Source organism: Gorilla gorilla, chromosome 9 (assembly GCF_029281585.2).
Source record: "Gorilla gorilla gorilla isolate KB3781 chromosome 9, NHGRI_mGorGor1-v2.1_pri, whole genome shotgun sequence".
NCBI lineage: Eukaryota > Metazoa > Chordata > Mammalia > Primates > Hominidae > Gorilla > Gorilla gorilla.
Window position 1 is genome coordinate 30386977 of NC_073233.2, and position 20921 is coordinate 30407897.

General features: G+C 36.7%; 2 long non-coding RNA genes across 3 annotated transcripts in view; one reads left to right on the plus strand and one right to left on the minus strand.

Moving 5' to 3' along the window:
- Positions 1–20921, plus strand: part of LOC129525366 (uncharacterized) — a 313689-nt gene that overhangs the window by 280971 nt on the left and 11797 nt on the right. The window contains exon 2 of the long non-coding RNA XR_008669639.2: positions 7058–7275. This is a non-coding gene — a long non-coding RNA (uncharacterized lncRNA). The remainder of the gene's footprint in view (positions 1–7057; positions 7276–20921) is intronic.
- The window catches only part of LOC129525386 (uncharacterized), a 349207-nt gene that overhangs the window by 86538 nt on the left and 241748 nt on the right, over positions 1–20921 (minus strand). The window lies entirely within an intron of this gene.

The following is a 20921-nucleotide window of genomic DNA, read 5'->3' on the forward strand; positions in this document are numbered from 1 at the left end:
CCACACTGTCTTCTGCAATGGTTGAACTAATTTACACTCTCAACAACAGTGTTAAAGTGTTATTTTTTTTTCCCACAACCTCACCCGTATCTTTTGTTTTTTGACTTTTTAATAATAGTCATTCTGATCGGTGTGAGATGGTATCTCATTTTGGGTTTGATTTGCATTTCTCTGATGATCAGTGATGTTGAAATTTTTAAAATATATTCGTTGGCTGCATGTATGTCTTCTTTTGAGAAGTGTCTGTTCATGTTCTTTGCCCACTTATTAATGAGGTTGTTTTATTTTCTTGTAAATTTGTTTAAGTTCCGTATCGAATCTGGTTATTTGACCAATGTCAGATAGATTCCAAAAATTTTCTCCCATTCTCTAGGTTGTCTGTTTATTCTGATTAACAGTTATTTCACTGTGCAGAAGCTCTTTCATTTAATTAGATCCCAAATGTCAATTTTTGCTTTTGTTGCAATTGCTTTGGCATTTTTGTCATGAAATCTTTGCCCTGCCCATGCCTATATCCTTAATGGTACTGCCTGGATTTTCTTCTAGGGTTTTTATTGTTTGGGGTTTTACATTTAAGTTTTTAACCTGTCTTGAGTTGATTTTTTGTACATGGTGTGAGGAAGTATTCCAGCTTCAATTTTCTGCATGTGGCTAGCTGGTTCTCCTCGCACCATTTATTAAATAGAGAATCTTTTCCCCATTGCTTGCTTTTGTCAGGTTTGTCAAAGATCAGATGGCCATAGGTATGAGGTCTTATTTCTGGGTTATCTATTCTGTTATGTGTCTGTTTTTGTACCAGTACCATCCTGTTTTGATTATTTTACCCTTGGTATGAAGTTGGGTAGTGTGATGGCTCTAACTTTGTTCTTTTTGCTTAGGACTGACTTTGCTATTCAGTCTTTTTTTTTTTTCCTCCAGATGAATTTTTAAACAGCTTTTTTTTCTAATTCTGTGAAGAACGTAAGTGGTAGTTTAATGGGAATAGCATTGAATCTATAAATTACTTTGGTCAGTATGGCCACTTTCATGATGTTGATTCTTCCTATCCATGAACATGGAATGTGTCTCCATTTGTTTGCATCCTCTCTAATTTCCTTCAGCAGTGGTTTGTAGTTCTCCTTAAAGAGGCCCTTCACTTTCCTTGTTAGCTGTATTCCCATGTATTTTATTCTTTTTGTAGCCATTGTGAATGAGAGTTCATTCATGATTTGGCTCTCTGCATGCCTGTTGTTGATGAATAGGAAGGAATGCTAGTTATTCTGGCAAATTGAGTTTATATCTTGAGATTTTGCTGAAGTTGCTTATCAGCTTAAGAAGTTTTTAGGCTGAGATGATGGGGTTTTCTAGATATAAGATCATATCATCTGCATAAAAAGATAATTTGACTTCCTCTCTTCTTATTTCAATACCCTTTAACCTTCCTCTTGCAAGATTGCCCTGGCCAGGATTTCCAGCTAGCATCATGATGGCAGGATCAAATTCACAAATAGCAATACTTACCTTAAATGTAAATGGGCTAAATGCCCCAGTTAAAAGACACAGAATGGCAAGCTGGATGAAGACTCAAGCCCCATTGGTATGCTGTCTTCAAGAGAACCATCTCACATGCAAAGACACACATAGGCTCAAAATAAAGGGATGGAGGAAAATTTACCAAGCAAATGGAAAACAGAATAAAGCAGGCAGGGGTAGCAATCCTAGTTTCTGACAACACACACTTTAAACCAACAAAGATAAAAAATGATAAAGAAGGGCATTACATAATAGTAAATGGTTCAATTCATTAAGAAGTGCTGGCTGGACACGGTGGCTCACGCCTGTAATCTCAGTACTTTGGGAGACCAAGATGGGTGGATCACAAGGTCAAGAGATCGAGACCATCCTGGCTAACAAGGTGAAACTCCATCTCTACTAAAAAATGCAAAAAAAATTAGCCGGGCATGGTGGCGGGCACCTGTAGTCCCAGCTATTTGGGAGGCTGAGGCAGGAGAATGGCATGAACCCAGGAGGCAGAGCTTGCAGTGAGCCGAGATTGCACCACTGCACTCTAGCCTGGGTGACAGAGTGAGACTCTGTCTCAAAAAAAAAAAAAAAAAAGTGCTAACTATCCTAAATATATATGCATCCAATACCAGAGCACCTAGATTTATAAAGGAAATTCTTAGAGACCTACAAAGAGATTTAGACTCCCACACAATAATAGTGGGAGAGCTTAGCACCCCTTAGACAATATTAGACAGACCACTGAGACTGAGAATTAGCGAAGATATTCAGGACCTGAACTCAGCTCTGTACCAGGTGGACTGGATAGATCTACAGAACTCTTCACTCAAAAACAACAGAATATACATTCTTCTCATCACCACACAACTCTTACTCTAAAATTGATAATAGGAAATAAAACACTCCTCAGCAAACGCAAATGAACTGAAATCATAAGAAACAGCTCTCAGACCACAGCACAATCAAATTAGATCTCAAGTTTAAGAAATTGACTCAAAACCATACAACTACATGGAAGTTGAACAACCTACTCCTGAATGACTCTTGGGTAATTATGAAATTAAGGCAGAAACCAAGAAGTTCTTTGAAACTAATGTAAACAAAGAGACAACATACCAGTCTCTGGGACATGGCTAAAGCAGTGTTAAAAGGGAAATTTATAGCACTAAGTCCCCACATCAAAAAACTGGAAAGAACTCAATTTACCAACCTAGAGTCTGAACTAAAAGAACAAGAGAAACAAAAGCAAACAAACCCTAAACCTAGCAGAAGACAAGAAATAACCGAGATCAGAGCCAAGCTGAAGGAAAACAGAAAAAAAAAAAAAAAAAAAAAACCTTCAAAAAATCAACAAATCCAGGAGTTGGCTTTTTGAAAAAAAATAATAAAATAGATTGCTAGATTTCTAGCTAGACAAGTAAAGAAGAAAATAGAGAAGTATCAAATAGACACAATCAGAAATGATAAGGGGGATATAATCACTGACCCCATGGAAATAAAAACAACCATCAGAGAATACTATAAACACCTCTATGCACATAAAGTACAAAATATAGAAGAAACGGACAATTTCCTGGACAAATATGTACCCTCCCAAGGCTGAACCAGGAAAAAATCGAATCCCTGAAGAGACCAATAATATGTTCTGAAATTGAGGCAATAATAAATTACCTACCAACCAAAGTAAGCCCAGGACGAGACCAATTTACAGCTAAATTTTACCAGTGCTACAAAGAAGAGCTGGTACCACTTCTACTGAAACTATTCCACACAACTGTAAAGGAGGGACTCCTCCCTTTCTCATTTTATGAGGCCAGCATCATCCTGATACCAAAACCTGCAGAGATACAGCAAAATAGAAAACTTCAGGCCAACATCCCTAATGAACATCAATGCAAAAATCCTCGAAAAAGTACTGGAAAACCAAATCCAGCAGCATATTAAAAAATGTATCCACCATCATCAAATTGGCTTCATCCTTGGGACACAAGGTTTGTTCAACATATGCAAATCAATAAATATAATCCATCACATAAACAGAACTAAAGATGAAAACCACATGATTATCTCAATAGTTGCAGAAAAGACCTTCAATAAAATTGAACATTGCTTCATGTTTAAAACTCTCAATAAACTAGTTATTGAAGGAATATACCTCAAAATAGTATGAGCTATATACAACAAACTCACAGCCAATATCATACTGAATGGGCAAAAGCTGGAAGGACTCCCCTTCAAGGAGAAGCATTCCCCTTGTAAACTGGCACAATACAAAGATGCCCTCTCTCACCACTCCTCTTCAACATAGTTTTTTGTTTTTTTAAACTTTAAATATTTAATTTTTATGGATACATGGTTGTACATATTTATGTGGTGCCTGTGATATTTTGATACAAGTATACAATTTATAATGACCAAATATGGGTAATTAGTATTTCTGTCACCTCAAATATTTATCATTTATTTGTTTTGGGAACATTTCAGTTCTACTCTTCTAGTAATTTTGAAATATACAACAAATTATTGTCAAGTATAGTTGCTCTATTTTGCTACCAAACACTAAATCTCATTCCTTCTATCTAACTATACTTTTTGTATCCATTAGCCAACTCCTCTGTATCCCACCGCCCAACTATATTTCCAGGTTCTGGTAACCATAATTCCCTCTACTTCCATAAAATTAAGTTTTTATCTCCCACATATGAGGGAAAACAGGCAATATTTGTCTTTCTGTGCCTGGTTTATTTCACCTAATATAATTTATTCCAGTCTCATTCATGTTGTTGCAAATAACAGAATTTCATTTTTTATGGCTGGATAACATTTCATTGTGTATATGTACCAACTTTTCTTTATTAATGCATCAATTTATGGACACAGGTCGGAACAGGAATTAAAAGAAATTAAAAAATGTGTAAGCAAAAACTTGTGTGTAAGAAAAGCCAATTCCCCCTGAGGAAGAGAAAGAGCTGAAGTCCTTTAAAAATTGACTTTCTGTTTTTCTGTGGCTAGTGAGCCTTATCTCTCCCTTTCCCAAGCATTGCGAAGACTGTTTCTCTAGGTGTGCAGCTGCAAAGTCACTAAACAGATAATCTCAGGTCATAAAACATGTTGTTCCTTGAAAAGTAAGAAATAATGTAATGCATGTCTTAATTGACTAACTGTCTTTGTTTCTCGCTTCTGTAATACGCTTTCCCCTGCACAAATCTTCCCCCGCCCCACAAAAAGCTTAAAAGGTAGCTTGACTCTTTGTTCCGGGCTCAGTCCTTTGGATGTTAATCCGACTGGGTCAGCGCACCTAAATAATTAAATAATTCCTCCTCAACCCCTTGGTCTCTCTGATTCCTTAATTATCCCGCTGCAAGGTTGATTCCATATTTTTAGCTATTGTGAACAGTGTGGCAATAAACATGAGAGAGCAGATAGCTCATCATTATACTGATTTTCTTTCTTGTGAATATATATCCATCAGTGGAACCGCTGGATCCTATGGAAAACCACATATTCATATGCAGAAAAATAAAACTAGATCCCTATATCTCACAATATATAATATTAAATCAAAACAGATTAAAGAAGTAAATATAAAATGTAAAACAATGAAACTACTAGATAAAAATATTGACAAAATGCTCCAGGACATTGGGCAAAGGTTTGTTGATAGGACCTCAAATGTACAGGCAATCAAAGCAAAAATGGAGAAATGGGATCAAATCAAGCAAAAAAGCTTCTGTTCAAGAAAGATAAAACTTAACAAAGTGAGTGGACAATCTAAAAAAATGGGAGAATGCAAAATATTCAACTGACAAGCAATTAATAACCAGAGTATATAAGGAACGCAAATAACCCAATAGCAAGAAAAACCAAAAAATCCACATTGAAAAATGGGCAAATGATCTGAATGAACATTTCTCAAAAGAAGATATGGCCAACAGGTATGTGAAAAATGCTCAACGTCACTAATCATCAGAAAAATGCAAATCATAATCACAATGAGGTATCATCTCACCCCTACTAAAATGGCTTATGTCAAACAGATAAAAAATAATGGATGCTGGTGAGGATGCAAAGAAAGGAAAATGCTCACACTGTTGGTGAGAGTGTATGTTTGTACAGCTACTATGGGGAAGAGTATGGAGGTTTCTCAAAATAACTTAAAATACTACTCTCATTTGATGATTTTACTTTCTAATTAGCAGCTTATTATATCTCTATGAGACACTTAATATAGAATATGACACAAAAATCCTCTTTATGTCTACATGTTCATTCCTCAGCTTCAAGTCACTATAATAAACCAATTCAGAAGAAGTGTGAGTACAAAAATCTTACACTTACAAAAGCAGTATATTTTATGTATGCCACAATCAGAAAGTTAACTTTTTCCCTTTGAAATTACAGGTGTTAATTTACTAATAAATTCATAAATTAGTAAAATTTATTTACTAATAAATTCACACCCTTTCAACCCAGCTGCAAATTATTGTGTCTTCACAAAAGTAATATAAAATAAGATAGAAGTTTCACAGCTAGTGAAACTAGCTAGTTTTGATGCAAATCTACCAAAGCAAAATACATGGTCTAATACTCATTCACTAATTTGATGAGTCATGTCTAATTATGCACCTGCTAGATGGGATGTATGCTGTGCTAATTATTGTGTTTATCTGTGGTAGATGTCCGCATGCAAAAATAACCTGGCTTTTTATTTCTGTTTCCAGTAGCTCATGTTGTTTCTAACCTTTGCTATCTAGTACCCTAGTTTATTATTGTTGTACCAAATTAAATTTAACTAAATGTATTTGAATTAAATGAATATGTCATAGCTACTGTCTCAGTTTGTTTGATATGCTATAATAAAGTGCCATAAACTGGGTAGCTTATAAACAGTAAAAATTTCTCACAGTTTTGAAGGCTAGGAGTCCAAAATCAAGAAGCCAGAAGATTCTGTGTCTGGTAGGGTCCACTTTCTGGTTCACAGAGTGTACCCTGTTGCTGTGTCTTCACATGGTAGAAGGGACAAGGGAGACTTCTGGGCTCTTTTATAAAGGAACAAATATCAAAGGCTCCACCTAATACCATCACCTTGATGATTTCATGATTAGGTTTCAAGATATAAATTTTTAGCAGACGCAAACATTCAGATCACAGCAGCTGCAGATCTTCAATATTTAAAAACTTAATATGTCAATAATATATTTAATATATAAGTTAACAATATAACTTAATATAACAAGTTATAACTTAATATAACTTTATAATTAAGTTATAACTTAATATAAGTCAATAATATATTTAATGTAACAACTAGTAGTTTCAATTAAACATGTTTGGACACGAGATCTCAGAAAATCAGAGTAGGATACTGATGACACCCTATTTTTGTTGCCGCACTCTTAGACTTGATTATCATCAATTATTGCTCACACCTTTATTGTGGTTCCTGCCTCTTTATTTCTCAGTCTCTAAAGTTAAGTAATTAGATGAAACCTACCACCTAAATTCATAGACCTCCTATGTAGCTAATATTATGATTTATGTCTCTTTGCTTTAGCTCACAGGTTGTTTTCTTCGTCACTAACTCCGAATTTCTGAGAGATGTCAAGCAGAGCCCAATCTAATATACAAGTTCTGGTTGCATAGCTGTACCCACTATAATTACATTTCAAAAAATGTATAGCATGATAGACTTGGGATTTGGAGGATAGAGGAGAAAGAAGTTGGCAACCCCTCCATCAACACAATGAGAAATAATAAAGAGAAAGACAAAAGGTAAGGTAATATTTTTTCTACCTAGCCTGAAGGATTACTTTGAAGACAGCCGGGTGCAGTGGCTCACACCTGTAATCCCAACACTTTGGGAGGCCGAGGCGGGTGGATCACTTGAGGTCAGGAGTTTGAGACCAGCCTGGCCAATATAGTGAAACTCCGTCTCTATTAAAAATACAAAAAAATTAGCTCGGTATGATGGCGGGCACCTGTAATCCCAGCTACTCAGGAGGCTGAGGCAGGATAATGGCTTGAACCAGGGAGGTGGAGGTTGCGGTGAGTCGAGATGATTGCACCACTGAACTCCAGCCTGGGCAACCAGAGTGAAACTCTGTCTCAAAAAAATAAAAATAAAAAAATAAAAAAAGAGATTACTTTGAAGCATATTAGAATAGGAATATCTTAACTGGAACCTAAAGATGACAAACCAACAAAACTGTTTCTGAGACTCACTATAAACTGTTCTGTCATTTCAGGATGGCTTTACTCTGTAGAGCAATATTTCTACAAGACACTTAACAGCAGAGGCAGCAGCAATTGACACAGCTTGATGAGTAGACCAGAGGGAAAAAATGTGACTTGACTTTTTTTTGGCTTTTGTGATTCCAAATCCATGGATCTTCCTGACTGAACCAAGGAAAATGCTAACGATTATGGTGGAGTAGGAAGGCTGAGGCCTGCCCTTAGCAGATGAGGGCTTTATTCCCATGATCTAATCTTCATCATGGGCTGGAGAGCAAAGACATTTACCCACATACTCCTGCTTCCTCTGCACATTAGCTATTCCTTATGTCCTAGCACATTTATTATATCATGTCCAGTTCCTGCTCATGTCTTTGCACATTTATTTTGAGCAAAAATATCATTGGAAAAAATTTTAGAGAGGTTATTGCGGAAAAAAAAAAAGATTAGTCAATGTCATTGCTCAGTAGTTTTGAGTCATCATTTCTTTATATGCTGGGTTTTGTAATAAAAGGAAAATATAGAGCGTCCGTGGAGTATACAGAAGTTTACACAGGTATTTAGGCCATTTGTAGATGATTAATTTTGTAAAATTCTAAGGATAAAATAGATTTCAGGTTGATAGAATCCAAATGTTACAAGGGAAGAACCATAATAAGCTTACAAGTGGGCATTCAGGCTGTTTATTTAGCCATTCTATTTTTCTTTATATCGAAAAAAAAAACAGAGACAATGAATCTACATGGGATAAAATCCTTTGTAATGATATGACATTCAGCACACCAAGGTTAGCTATTTTGCTACATTTACAGATGATTCATTCATGCTATTTAAGAACTATTTGGGTGGCTATATTTTAGCCATGCCCATGGTAGAAGGAGCAAAACAGATGTCCTCTTCTACACACGGAATTTATAATCTAAAGAGAGAGCTAAACTTCAAACAAATAACCACACTTGAATTATCAATTAGAACTATGACTGTTTCAAAAAGGTATGATATATAGTGCTCTGGGTTATAGGGAATTTGATTTATTTGTAGGGATAGGGGAATGTTTATAAAAAGAACATGATGCTACAGCTAAAATATAGAGGTGCTTATTGCAGATAGTTGAAAAGGAGAAAAAAGAGCATCCTTGGCAGAGATCAGAATGTGCAAAGCCCCTGTGGATATAACCAAGACAGTTGACAAAAGAAAACCAGCATGTGAAAATTGAGACATTGATTCAGGGATCATTCTCTTGCCACTGATTGAGACTAGGGGAGCTGGTATTGTCAAAAAAAAAAGGATAATATCAATTTATCCTTCTGAGTGCTAGGACGTAAGTTCTCATCAACAAGCTCCCACTTACAAGTGAGAATTTTGGTGCTTGGTTTTCTGTTCCTGCATTAGTTTGCTGACGATAATGACTTCTAGCTCCATCCATGTCCCTGCAAAGGACATGATCTTGTTCCATTTTATGGCTGCATAGAATTCCATGGTGTATTGTACCACATTTTCTTTATCCAGTCTATCATGGATGGGCATTCGGGTTGATTCTATGTCTTTACCATTGTGAATAGTGCTGGAATTAACATAAGTATGCAAGTATCTTTATAATAGAACAATTTATATTCCCTTGGATATATACCCAGTAATGGGATTGCTGGATTGAATGGCATTTCTGCCTCTAGGTCTTTGAGAAATTACCACACTGTCTTGCACAATGAACTAACTTACACTGTCAGCAATGGTGTAAAAGTGTTCTTTTTTCTCTGCAACCTCATCAGCGTCTGTTGTTTCATGACTTTTTAATTATCACCATTCTGACTGGTGTGAGATGTTATCTCACCATGGTTTAGATTTGCATTTCTCTAATGAACTGTAATGTTGAGCTTTTCTTCATATGTTTGTTGGCAGCATAAATGTCTTCTTTTGACATGTGTCTGTTGGTGTCCTTTGCCCACTTGTTAATGGGGTTGTCTCTTTTTTTTTTTTTCTTGTAAATGTGTTTAAGTTCCTTGTAGACTCTGGATGTTAGACCTTTGTCAGATGGATAGATTGCCAACATTTTCTCTTATTCTGCAGGTTGTCTGTTCACTTTGATGATAGTTTCTTTTGCTGTGCAAGAGCTCTTTTGTTTAATTAGATCCCATTTGTCAATTTTTGCTTTTCTTGCAATTGCTTTTAATGTTTCCATGATGAAATTTTTGCCCATGCCCATGACCTGGGTACTACTGTCTAGATTTTCTTCTAGGATTTTTATTATATTGAGTTATTCATCTAAATCTTTAATCCATTTCAGGTTAAAGTTTGTATAAGGTGTAAGGAATGGGTCCAGTTTTCATTTTTTTTTTTTTTTTGCATATGAACAGCCGGTTCACCCAGCATGATTTATTAAATAGGCAGTTCTTTCCCCATTGCATGTTTTGCAATGTCTGTTGAAGATCAGATGGTTGTAGGTGCATGGTCTTATTTCTGAGTTTTCTATTCTGTTCCGTTGGTCTATTTGTCTATTTTTGTACGAGTATCATGCTATTTTCATTACTCTAGCCTTGTTATACAGTTTGAAGTACGGTAGCGTGATGCCTCCAGCTTTGTTCCTTTTGCTTAGGATTGTCTTGGCTATTTGGACTCTTTTTTTATTTTGGTTTCATATGAAGTTTGAAATAGGTTTTCTAATACTGTGAAGAACATCAATGATAGTTTAATGGGAATAGCATAAAATCTATAAATTACTTTGGGCAGTATGGCCATGTTCACGATAGTGAACATAGATGAGCATGGACTGTTTTTCCATTTGTTTGTGTCCTCTCTGATTTCCTTGAACAGTGGTTTGTAGCTCTCCTTGAAGAGGTCCTTCTCTTCCCTTGTTAGCTGTATCCGAGGTATTTTATTCTCTTTATAGCAATTGTGAATAGGAGTTCATTCATGATTTGGTTCTCTGTTTGCCTGTCATTGGTGTATAGAAATGCTAGCAATTTTTGCACATTGACTTTTTTATCCTGAGACTGCTGAAGTAGCTTACCAGGTTAAGAAGCTTTTGGGCTGAGATGATCAGGTTTTCTAGATATAGGATTGTGTCATCTGCAAACAAAGATAATCTGACGTCCTCTCATCCTATTTGAGTACACTTTATTTCTTTCTCTTGCCTGATTGCCTGGCCAGAACTTCCAACAGTATGTTGAATAGGAGTGGTGAAAGAGGGCATCTTTGTTTTGTGCTGGTTTTCAAGGTGAATGCTTCCAGTTTTTGTCCATTCAGCATGATGTTTGCTGTGGATTTTTCATATATGTCTCTTATTATTGAGGTATGTTAATTTTTTCAAAAAATCAGCTCCTGGATTTGTTGATTTTTTGGTGGGTTTTGTGTGTCTCTATCTCCTTCAATTCTTCTCTGATCTTAGTTATTCCTTGTGTTTTGCAAGCTTTTGCATTAATTTTCTCTTGCCTCTCTAGCTCCTTTAATTGTGATGTTAGTGTGTCAATTGGAGATCTTTCTAGCTTTCCGATGTGAGCGTTTAGTGCTAAATTTCCCTCTTAACACTGCTATAGCTGTATTCCAGAGATTCTGGTGCATTGTCTCTTTGTTCTCATTAGTTTCAAAGAACTTATTCGTTTCTGTTTTAATTTCATTATTTACTCAGGAGTCATTCAACAGCAGGTTGTTCAATTTCCATGTAGTTGTGTGGTTTTGAGTTTCTTAATCTTGAGTACCAATTTGATTGCACTGTAGTCTGAGACACTTGATTGTGATGATTCTAGTTCTTTTGCATTTGCTGAAGAGTGTTTTACTTCCTACTATGTGATCACTATAGAATAAGTGCCATGTGGAGATAAGAAGAATGTATATTCTGTTGGTTTGGGGTGAAGAGTTCCATAGATGTCTATCCAGTACACTTAATGCAGAGCTGAGTTCAGGTCCTGAATATATGTTATTTTTCTATCTCAGTAATCTGTCTAATATTGTCAGAGGGGTATTAAAGTCTCTGTTATTGTGTTTGACCTTAAGTGTCTTTGTAGGTTTCTAAGAATTTGCTTTATGAATCTGGGTGCTCCTGTATTGGGTGCATATGTATTTATGATAGTTAGATATTCTTGTTAAATGGAACCCTTTATATTATATAATGGCCTTCTTTGTCTTTTTAAATTTTTGTTGGTTTAAAGTGTATTTTGTCAGAAACTAGGATTGCTACCTACCCCTGCTTTATTCTGTTTTCTGTTTGCTTGGTAAAGTTTCCTCCATCCCTTTATTTTGAATCTTTCTGTGTCTTTACACATGAGATAGGTCTTTTAAAGACAGCATATCAATGGGTCTTGGTTCTTCATCCAGTTTGCCATTCTGTGTCTTTTAATCGAGGCATTTAGTACATTTACACTTAGGTTAGTATTGTTTTGTGTGAATTTAATTCTGTCATCATGATGCTAGCTGGTTATTTTGTAGAATTGTTCATATGGTTGCTTCATAGAGTCACTGGTCTGTATACTTCAGTGTGTTTTGGCAGTGGCTGATAATGGTTTTTCCTTTCCACATTTAGTGCTTCCTTCAGCAGCTCTTGAAAGGCAGGCCTGGTGGTGATGAATTCCCTCAACATTTGCTTGTCTGTAAAGGATCTTATTTTTCTTTTGCTTTGAAGCTTAGTTTGGCTGGATATAAAAGTCTGGGTTGGAAATTCTCTTCTTTAATATTGAATATTGGCCCACAATCTCTTCTGGCTTGTAGGGTTTCTGCTGGGAGGTCCAGTGTTAGTCTAATGGGCTTCCCTTTGTAGGTGAACTGGCCTTTATCTCTGGCTGCTCTTAGCATTTTTTTCTTTTATATTGACCTTAGAGAAGCTGATGATTATGTGTCTTGGTGTAGATCTTCTCATGGAGTATCTTACTGGGGTTATCTGCATTTCCCGAATTTGAATGTTGGCCTGTCTTACTGGGTTTGGGAAGTAGTCCTGGATGATATCCTGAAATATATTGTCCAACTTGATTCTCTCCTCCCCATCTTTTTCAGGTATCCCAATCAGCTACATGTTTATTCTTTTTACATAATCCCATATTTCTCAGAGGGTTTGTTTATTCATTTAATTATTTATTGTCTATTCTTGTCTGCCTGTCTTATTTCAGAAAGATAGTCTTCATGCTGACTTTTTCTTTTGTTTGGTCTATTGCGCTATTGATACTTATGATTGTACTCTGAAGTTCTCGTGCTGTGACTTGTAGCTCCAGCAGGTCAGTTATGTTCCTCTCTAAACTGGCTATTCTGGTTATCAGCTCCTGCCTTGTTTTACTATAAATCTTAGCTTCTTTGCATTGGGTTAGAACATGCTCCTTTAGCACAGCGAAGTTTGTTACTACCCACATTCTGAAGCCCACTTTTGTCAATTCAGCCACCTGAGTCTTAGCCCGGTTCTGTGCCTTTGCTGGAGAGGTGTTGTGGTCATTTGGTAGAGAAGAGGCACTTTGACATTTTGATTTTTCAATGCTTTTGCTTTGATTTTTTTCTCATCTTTGTGGACTTATCTACCTTTTGATCTTTGAGATTGTTGACCTTTGAATGGAGTCTTTTTTGTTGATGTTGTTGTCACTTTCTGTTTGTTTTTCTTTTAACAGGCCACTCTTTCATAGGGCTGCAATTTTCTGGGAGTCTACTTCAGACACTAGTCACCTGGGTCCCTCCTGTCATCACCCCTCCACCCCCACCCCCACTCCTCCTCATTCTTTGTGGGTTGAACTGTCTACCTCATCAGTCCCAATGTGATAACCTGGATACCTCAGCTGAAAGTGCAGAATTCATTCACCATTTTCATTCTTCTCTGTGAGAGCAGGTGACTGCAGTTGTTTCTAATTGACCATCTTTCCCCACTCCCTCCTGGACAAATATATCCAGGATGGCTTTTAATGCAGCCCAATACAAATTCACTAACTTTCTCAAAACATTATAAGACAATTTTGGTGATTTTTAAAATGACCTGTGAAGGCTGTAAAACAGCAAAATTGACAGCCTGCTCCTTCCTCTGGGAGCTCTAACTCAGGGGGACACCGACCTCATATCTGTTCAAGCACTCCTGTAGAAGGTATCTGAAGACACCTGTTGGAAGGTCTCACCCAGTCAGGAGGAATGGGATCAGGGACCTACTTAAAGAAGCAGTCTGGTTCCCAGTCTTGGGTATGTCTTTAACAGCAGTGTGAAAATGAATTAATATGGGAAATTGGTACCACTAGAGTGGGGCACTGCTGAAAAGATACCCAAAAATGTGGAAGCAACTTTGGAACTGGATAGCAGGCAGAGGTTGGAACAGTTTGGAGGGTTCAGAAGAAGACAGGAAAATGTGGGAAAGTTCGGAACTTTCTAGAAAATTGTTAAATGGTTTTGGCCAAAAGGCTGATAATGACATGGACAATGATATCCAGGCTGAGATGGTATCAGATGGAGATGAGGAACTTGTTGGGAACTGGAGCAAAGTTAACTCTTGTTATATTTTCCCAAAGAGACTGGTGGCATTTTGCCTCTGCCCTAGAGGTTTTGGAATTTTGAACTTAAGGAAGATGATTTAGGGTATAAGGTGGGAGAAATTTCTAAGCAGGAAAGCATTCAAGATGTGACTTGGGTGCTGTTAAAAGCATTCAGTTTTATAAGGAAAATAGAACATAAAATTTGGATAATTTGCAGCTTGATGGTACTATAAAGAAGAAAAACACTTTTCTGAGGAGAAATTCAAGCTGGCTGCAGAAATTTGCACAAGTAACAAGGAGCCAAATGTTAATCCCCAAGAAAATGGGAAAAATGTCTCCAGGGCATGTCAGAGGTCTTCACAGCAGCCCCTGCCATCATATGCCCAGAGGCCTAGGAGGAAAAAATGGTTTTGTGGGTCATGTGCAGCCTAAAAACTTGGTGCCTTGCATCCCAGAGGCTCTAGCCATGGCTGAAAGGGCCAGTATAGAGCTTGGACCATGGCTTCCGAGGGTGCAAGTCCCAAGCCTTCGCAGCTTTCATGTGGTGTTGAACCTATGAATGTATAGAAGTCAAGAATTGAGGTTTGGGAACCTCCACCTAGATTTCAGAAGAGAATGAAAATGCCTGGATGCCCAGACAGAAGTTTGCTGCAGAGGCAAGGTGATCATGGAAAACCTCTGCTAGGGCAGTGCAGAAAAGAAATGTGGGTTTGAAGTCATCACATAGAATCCCCATTGGGGCACCACCTAGTGGAGTTGTGAGAAGAGGGCCACCGTCCTCCAGACCCCAGAATGGCAGATCCACTAACAGCTTGCACCTTGCGCCTGGAAAAGCTGCAGACAATCAATGTCAGCCTGTGAGAAAAGCCAGAAGGGAGGTTGTACCCTGCAAAGCCACAAGGCTGAAGCTGCCCAAGACCATGGAACCCGCCACTTGCATCAGTGTGACCTGGATGTGAGATATGGAGTCAAAGATCATTTTGGGGCTTTAAGATTTGACTGCCATGCAGAATGTTGGACATACAAGGGGCCTGTAGCCCCTTTGTTTTGGCCAGTAGAAATTGGCCAACCCATTTGGAATGGCTGTATTTACTCAGTGCCTGTATCCCCGTTGTATCTAGGAAGTAACTAACTTGCTTTCAATTTTACAGGCTCATAGGTGGAAGGGACTTGCTTGTGTCAGATGAGACTTTGGACCGTTGACTTTTGTGTTAATGCTAAAGTGAGTTAAGACTGGGGTAATGTTGGGAAGGCATGATTAGTTTTGAAATGTGAGGACATGAAATTTGATAGGGGCCAGGGGTGGAATGATATGGTTTGGCTGTGCCCCTACCCAAGTCTCATCTTGAATTGTAACTCCCTCAATTCCTACATGTTATGGGAGGGACCCAGTGGGAGGTAATTGAATCATGAGGATGGGTCATTTCTGTGCTGTTCTCCTGATAGTGAATAAGTCTCGTGAGCTCTGATGGTTTTAAAAAGGGAAATTTCCCTGCACAAGTTTTCTCTCTTTGCCTACTGCCATCCATGTAAGATGTGACTTGCTCCTCCTTGCCTTCTGCCATGATTGTGGGCCTTCCCAGCCATGTGGAACTGAAAGTTCATTGTGATGGTTAATATGATTGTCATATTGATTGGATTAAAGGATGCAAAGTATTGGTCCTGGGTGTGTCTGTGAGGGTGCTGCCAAAGGAGATTATCATTTGAGTCAGTAGGCTGAATGAGGAAGGCCCACCCTTAATCTGGGTGGGTACAATCTAATCAGCTGTCAGTGTGGCTAGGATAAAAGCAAGCAGAAGAATGTGTAAAGACTAGACTGGCTTAGCCTCCCAGCCTACATCCTTCTTCTGTGCTGGATGCTTCCTGCCCTCGAACATCGGACTCCAGGTACTTCAGCTTTGGGACTCAGACTGGCTTCCTTGCTCCTAAGCTTGCAGATGGCCCATTGTGGGACCTTGTGATCATGTGAGTTAATACTCCTTAATAAACTCCCCTTTGTGTACACATATCTATCCTGTTAGTTCTGTTCCGCTAGAGAATCCTAATATATCCATTAAACCTCTTTCTTTTGTAAATTGCCCAGTCTCATGTATGTCTTTATCAGCAGCATGAAAATGGACTAATACAATAGTGTTTCATATCTATATTAGTCTGTTCTGCCACTACTATAAAGAAATACTTGAGACTGGGTGTATTAGTTTATTCTCACACTGCTAATAAAGACATACCCGAGACAATTGACTCACAGTTCAGCATGGCTGGTGAGGCCTTAGAAAACTTACAATCATGGTGGAAGGGGAAGCAAACACATCCTTCCTTACATGGCAGCAGGAAGGAGAAGAATGAGCAAAGGGGGAAAAGCATCTTATAAAACTACCACATCTCATAAGAACTTACTCCCTATCAGGAGATCAGCAGCATGGGGGTAACCACACCCATGATTCAATTACCTACCACCAGGTCCCTCTCATTACATGAGGGGATTATGGGAACTAAAGTTAAAGATGAGATTAGGGTGGGGACACAGCCCAACCATATCACTAGGTAATTTATAAAGAAAATAGATTTAATTGGTTCAGTGAAGCGTAGCAGCTTCTTCTTCTGGGGAAGACTCAGGAAATTTACAATCATGGTGGAAGGCTAAATGAAAGCAGGCGCATTTTATATGTCCAGAGCAGGAGCAAGAGAGAGAGGGTGGAGATGCCACACACTTTTAAGCAACTGGATCTCAGAAGAATTCACTCACTATCACCAGAAAAGCATCAAGAGGGGAGTCCACCCCCATGATCCTATCACCTCCTACCAGGCCCCATCTGCAACACTGGAAATTATAATTCGACATCAAATTTGGGCAGGGACAAAAATCCAAACCATATAAATACTGAATTATGTATAGAGAAGAAATTAGAGCGCTGGTCTCCAGTACAGAATCCTTTGCAACTTTTCAGTATTCTAAAAAAGAAACAAAGTCTTAAAACTCTTACTATTCTAAAAAATGCAACATAAATTTTACAACAAGAAATATAAATCTGGGAAGAACATTCAACACTGGATGATCAGAGAGGCACAGAATAGATACAGGCCCAAATGAAATAAAAATTAGTATTAAAATATATTCACATTTTAAAACTTCTCTTCATGAACAAATAATTATGCTTACTTGTGATAACTAATATCAACGTAAGAAAAGCATAACTTGCAGTTCTTATAATCATACTTATAATTACATATGGTTCTTAAAGGTGTGATGTCCATTAAATAGAATATCAATTGTAATAGACTTTTTATTTATTAGACATTTTAGGATAATCAATTTAATTAATTTTCATGATTAATTTTAAAAATTGAAATCTAAAAGCTGTAGCCAATGTGTAATGACTGACTTAACGGATATCTTAAGACAGTAATTTACCCAAAATCAAACTCTGTGAAAATGAAGCAGTTGACATGCAATATATTGTTAAGTAAACAGGTAATTAGTGTAGTGAGTATATAGCAATAATAGAAAAGAAAGAGAGGATAATTTAGACTACCAAGCTAGGAAGGTTTTCTTTGAATATCTGTCTCATCTACCTTATATTTCAAAAAGTATTTTATTGTTTTTTGTCTAGTTTCTCAGCTACTCTGGGCTCTAGTATGTCCTATATATTTCTCCTATATACCAATAAAACAATTACATATTTCTTTCTTAACTGTAAAGAATGTTAATAATTTTCTAACACATTCTTCAATTTTTAAAGAGGGCACTATTTAAACAAAAGAAATACATCTATACTAACAATTTCAATTCTGTGTCAGGTATTGGGGAGGAAGAAAAGGAACTAAGATTTTTGAGCATCTGTTATACATAATGATAATCTGTGATGTATGTATGATATGTTTAAAATTTTAATTATTATACTAATTTAGTGACCTAGGCATTATTAACCTGCTTTATAGGTGAGGATGTTGAGATTTTAACTTATGTTACCCACACAAAGCCATGATCTGAGACCAAATTCATGATATTCTCCATATGAGAAAACCTAAAGTACTGAGACTGGGTAATTTATAAAGAAGGTTTAATTGACTCATAGTTCCACATGGCTGGGAGGCCTCAGGAAACTTACAATCAGGGCAGAAGGGGAAGCAGTCACCTTCTTCACAGGGCAGCAGTGGAGACAGACAGAAGAGTGACCGTGCAAGAGAGAGCGGGGAAAACTGCCTCATAAAGGCATCAGATCTCATGAGAACTCACTCACGTCATGAGAACAGCATGGAGAAACTGTCCCCAGGATCCAATCACCTCCCACCAGGTCTCTCTCTCAATACCCGGGGATTACAATTCAAAATGACATTTGGGTGGGGACAGAAAGCCTAACCATACCAGGCTTATATCTGAAATATGCATAACAGAAATCATAAATGACTGGTATTTATAAAAATTATATTCAGTATAAACAGATAAAATAAGCAGGCAAACTCTTTAGATTATTATTATTATTTATTTATGATTTAAAAATCACTTATGTTCACTGTAAAGACATGGAAAACAAAGAAAACACAATTTGTACAATCTAGTTCTCTTCATGTTTCCAATGTTAGAAAATGACACCAGTCAGAAATGAGAAACGTAGAAGTCATTCTTATTTCCTCCCATCCTCGTCTCCATTATTCAGTAGAAGTTTAATACATGGATCTTTAAAATATGTCCATAACCTGTCAACTTGTTTTCTTCTCTAGTCTAACCATCCTCTAAGCCAATTGAAACTGGTATCTTTCTGATATCAGTCATGTCTCCTCCAGGCCACTGTGCTCTCAGCAGCTAGTCAGCTAGATTCATATTTTTAGAAACACAAAACAATCTGGGTCATTTGCTAATAAGAAATGTTAGGTATTTGGTAAAAAAAAAAAGTGCTCTTATTTGAATTGCATATTAAAAATTAGAATTATTTTGTTGTGGATTTCAGGTTTCTATCAGTATTAGCAAATCTCTCTAAACTTACAACATTATTTTACATAACTTGAATAACTAATACATAACTAAAAATTTAGGTAACAATTTTTTTTTTGTTTGTTTTTTTTAGACGGAGTCTCACTCTGTTGCCCAGGTTGGAGTGTAGTGGAATGATCTCAGCTCACTGCAACCTCCACCTCCTGGGCTCAAGTGATTCTCCCACCTCAGCCTCCTGAGTAGCTGAGATTATAGGGGCATACACTACACCCTGCTAATTTTTGTATTTTTAGTAGAGACAGGGTTTCACCATGTTGTCCAGGCTGTTATTGAACTCCTGACCTCAAGTGATCCACCCATCTTGGCCTCCCAAAATGCTGGGATTAAAGACAATTTTTTGATCCATTAAGTAGACTATTATGCATTATACATAAAACAGGGAGGGTCTAACCATTGAAAATTTAAAAAACAGACATAAGGGGATTAATTATGTACTAACTCCATTTCTATTGTTTTGTTCGATGGGCTTTAAGTTAAGTTTTGTTCACCATAGCAGTTAGCAATACAGATTGGAAGTTGGTATAAATATGGACAGTGTTTAAGAAGGGGCAATGCTGAAGATAAAACAGCTTATCATTAAAAAAAGAAAGTCTGTTACTTGGGTAAAATGTAAAGAAATCAAATATAAATTCAGTGAAGGATGCCTTAACTTAGTTGTTATACACAGAAAACTACTACAAAAATTCAACTTTTTACTAAAATGTCTGCAGGAAAATATTGTTTTTATAGAATAAAATCTGAATTGTCAAGCCCAGAGTCCCGTACTTTCTCACTGAAATAGTTGTATTTAATAATATATTTTTGCATAAAGTTAGGTATGTTGGGAATACAACTGCACTGTTACAGAGTATTGAGGTATTTTTTGCATACCTTTTTAATAGTCTATACAGCATAAAGATTATATTCACTTTAAAAGTTTGGCAGAATTCAGCATTAAAATCTTGTAGGCTTATAGCTGGCCATTACTAGATAATTCTTGGTAAGTTTTAAAATAATTCCATATTGTATTTCCTCCATAGCACTTTATTTCTTCATTTGGTAATTTATTTTTCTAGAAATATTAGATATATTTCTGTTTAAAAATTTTAAATTATTCCTAATAGTATTTCTTCTTCCCTCTTTCTTCATAAAATGTACCATTATATATATTTAAACAGATTTATCACAATATTGTTCTGTCATTTTTCAAAATTTTAATTTCTTACTGCTTAGTTTTAGCTTTGTAATATCACTCTGTATATACTTATTTTTTGAAGTTTTAAAATTGTTTATCTTCTACTTTAGGTTAATGTTTATTTCTTTTTTTTTAGAAGTAACTCAATTTATATTTATAGATTTGCTTCTGTTAATCTCTGTGTCTGTCAGTGAACATCTGTGTTTCATTTTCCATAACAATTTTCCACTGTAATTTAATTCTCTTTAGTTTTTGATCCAAGAAAGGAGAGATTGGCATACAAGGAAATGGCACCCTTCAGACTTAATGTTAGTGACTTTGTTTAACTTTGTTATTTGTAAAGAAGAAAAAGGAAAAGATAAGCAATTTATCCTCACCCCTGTAAGTTTGTTTTGGTTGTGGTAAAATTTCTATATACAGACTATGATTAGTTCATATGTAAATTTCCAAGACCAATTCCCAATTGATAAGAAGCATTTCCTTAGAATTTCTGTGCTAATTTATAGCATACCTTTTCTTAATGCCATCATTTGCCCCCTGTAACTATTTGAACTATTTCTTGAGAACCTGGAAAATTACAAACTGGCAAAGACAG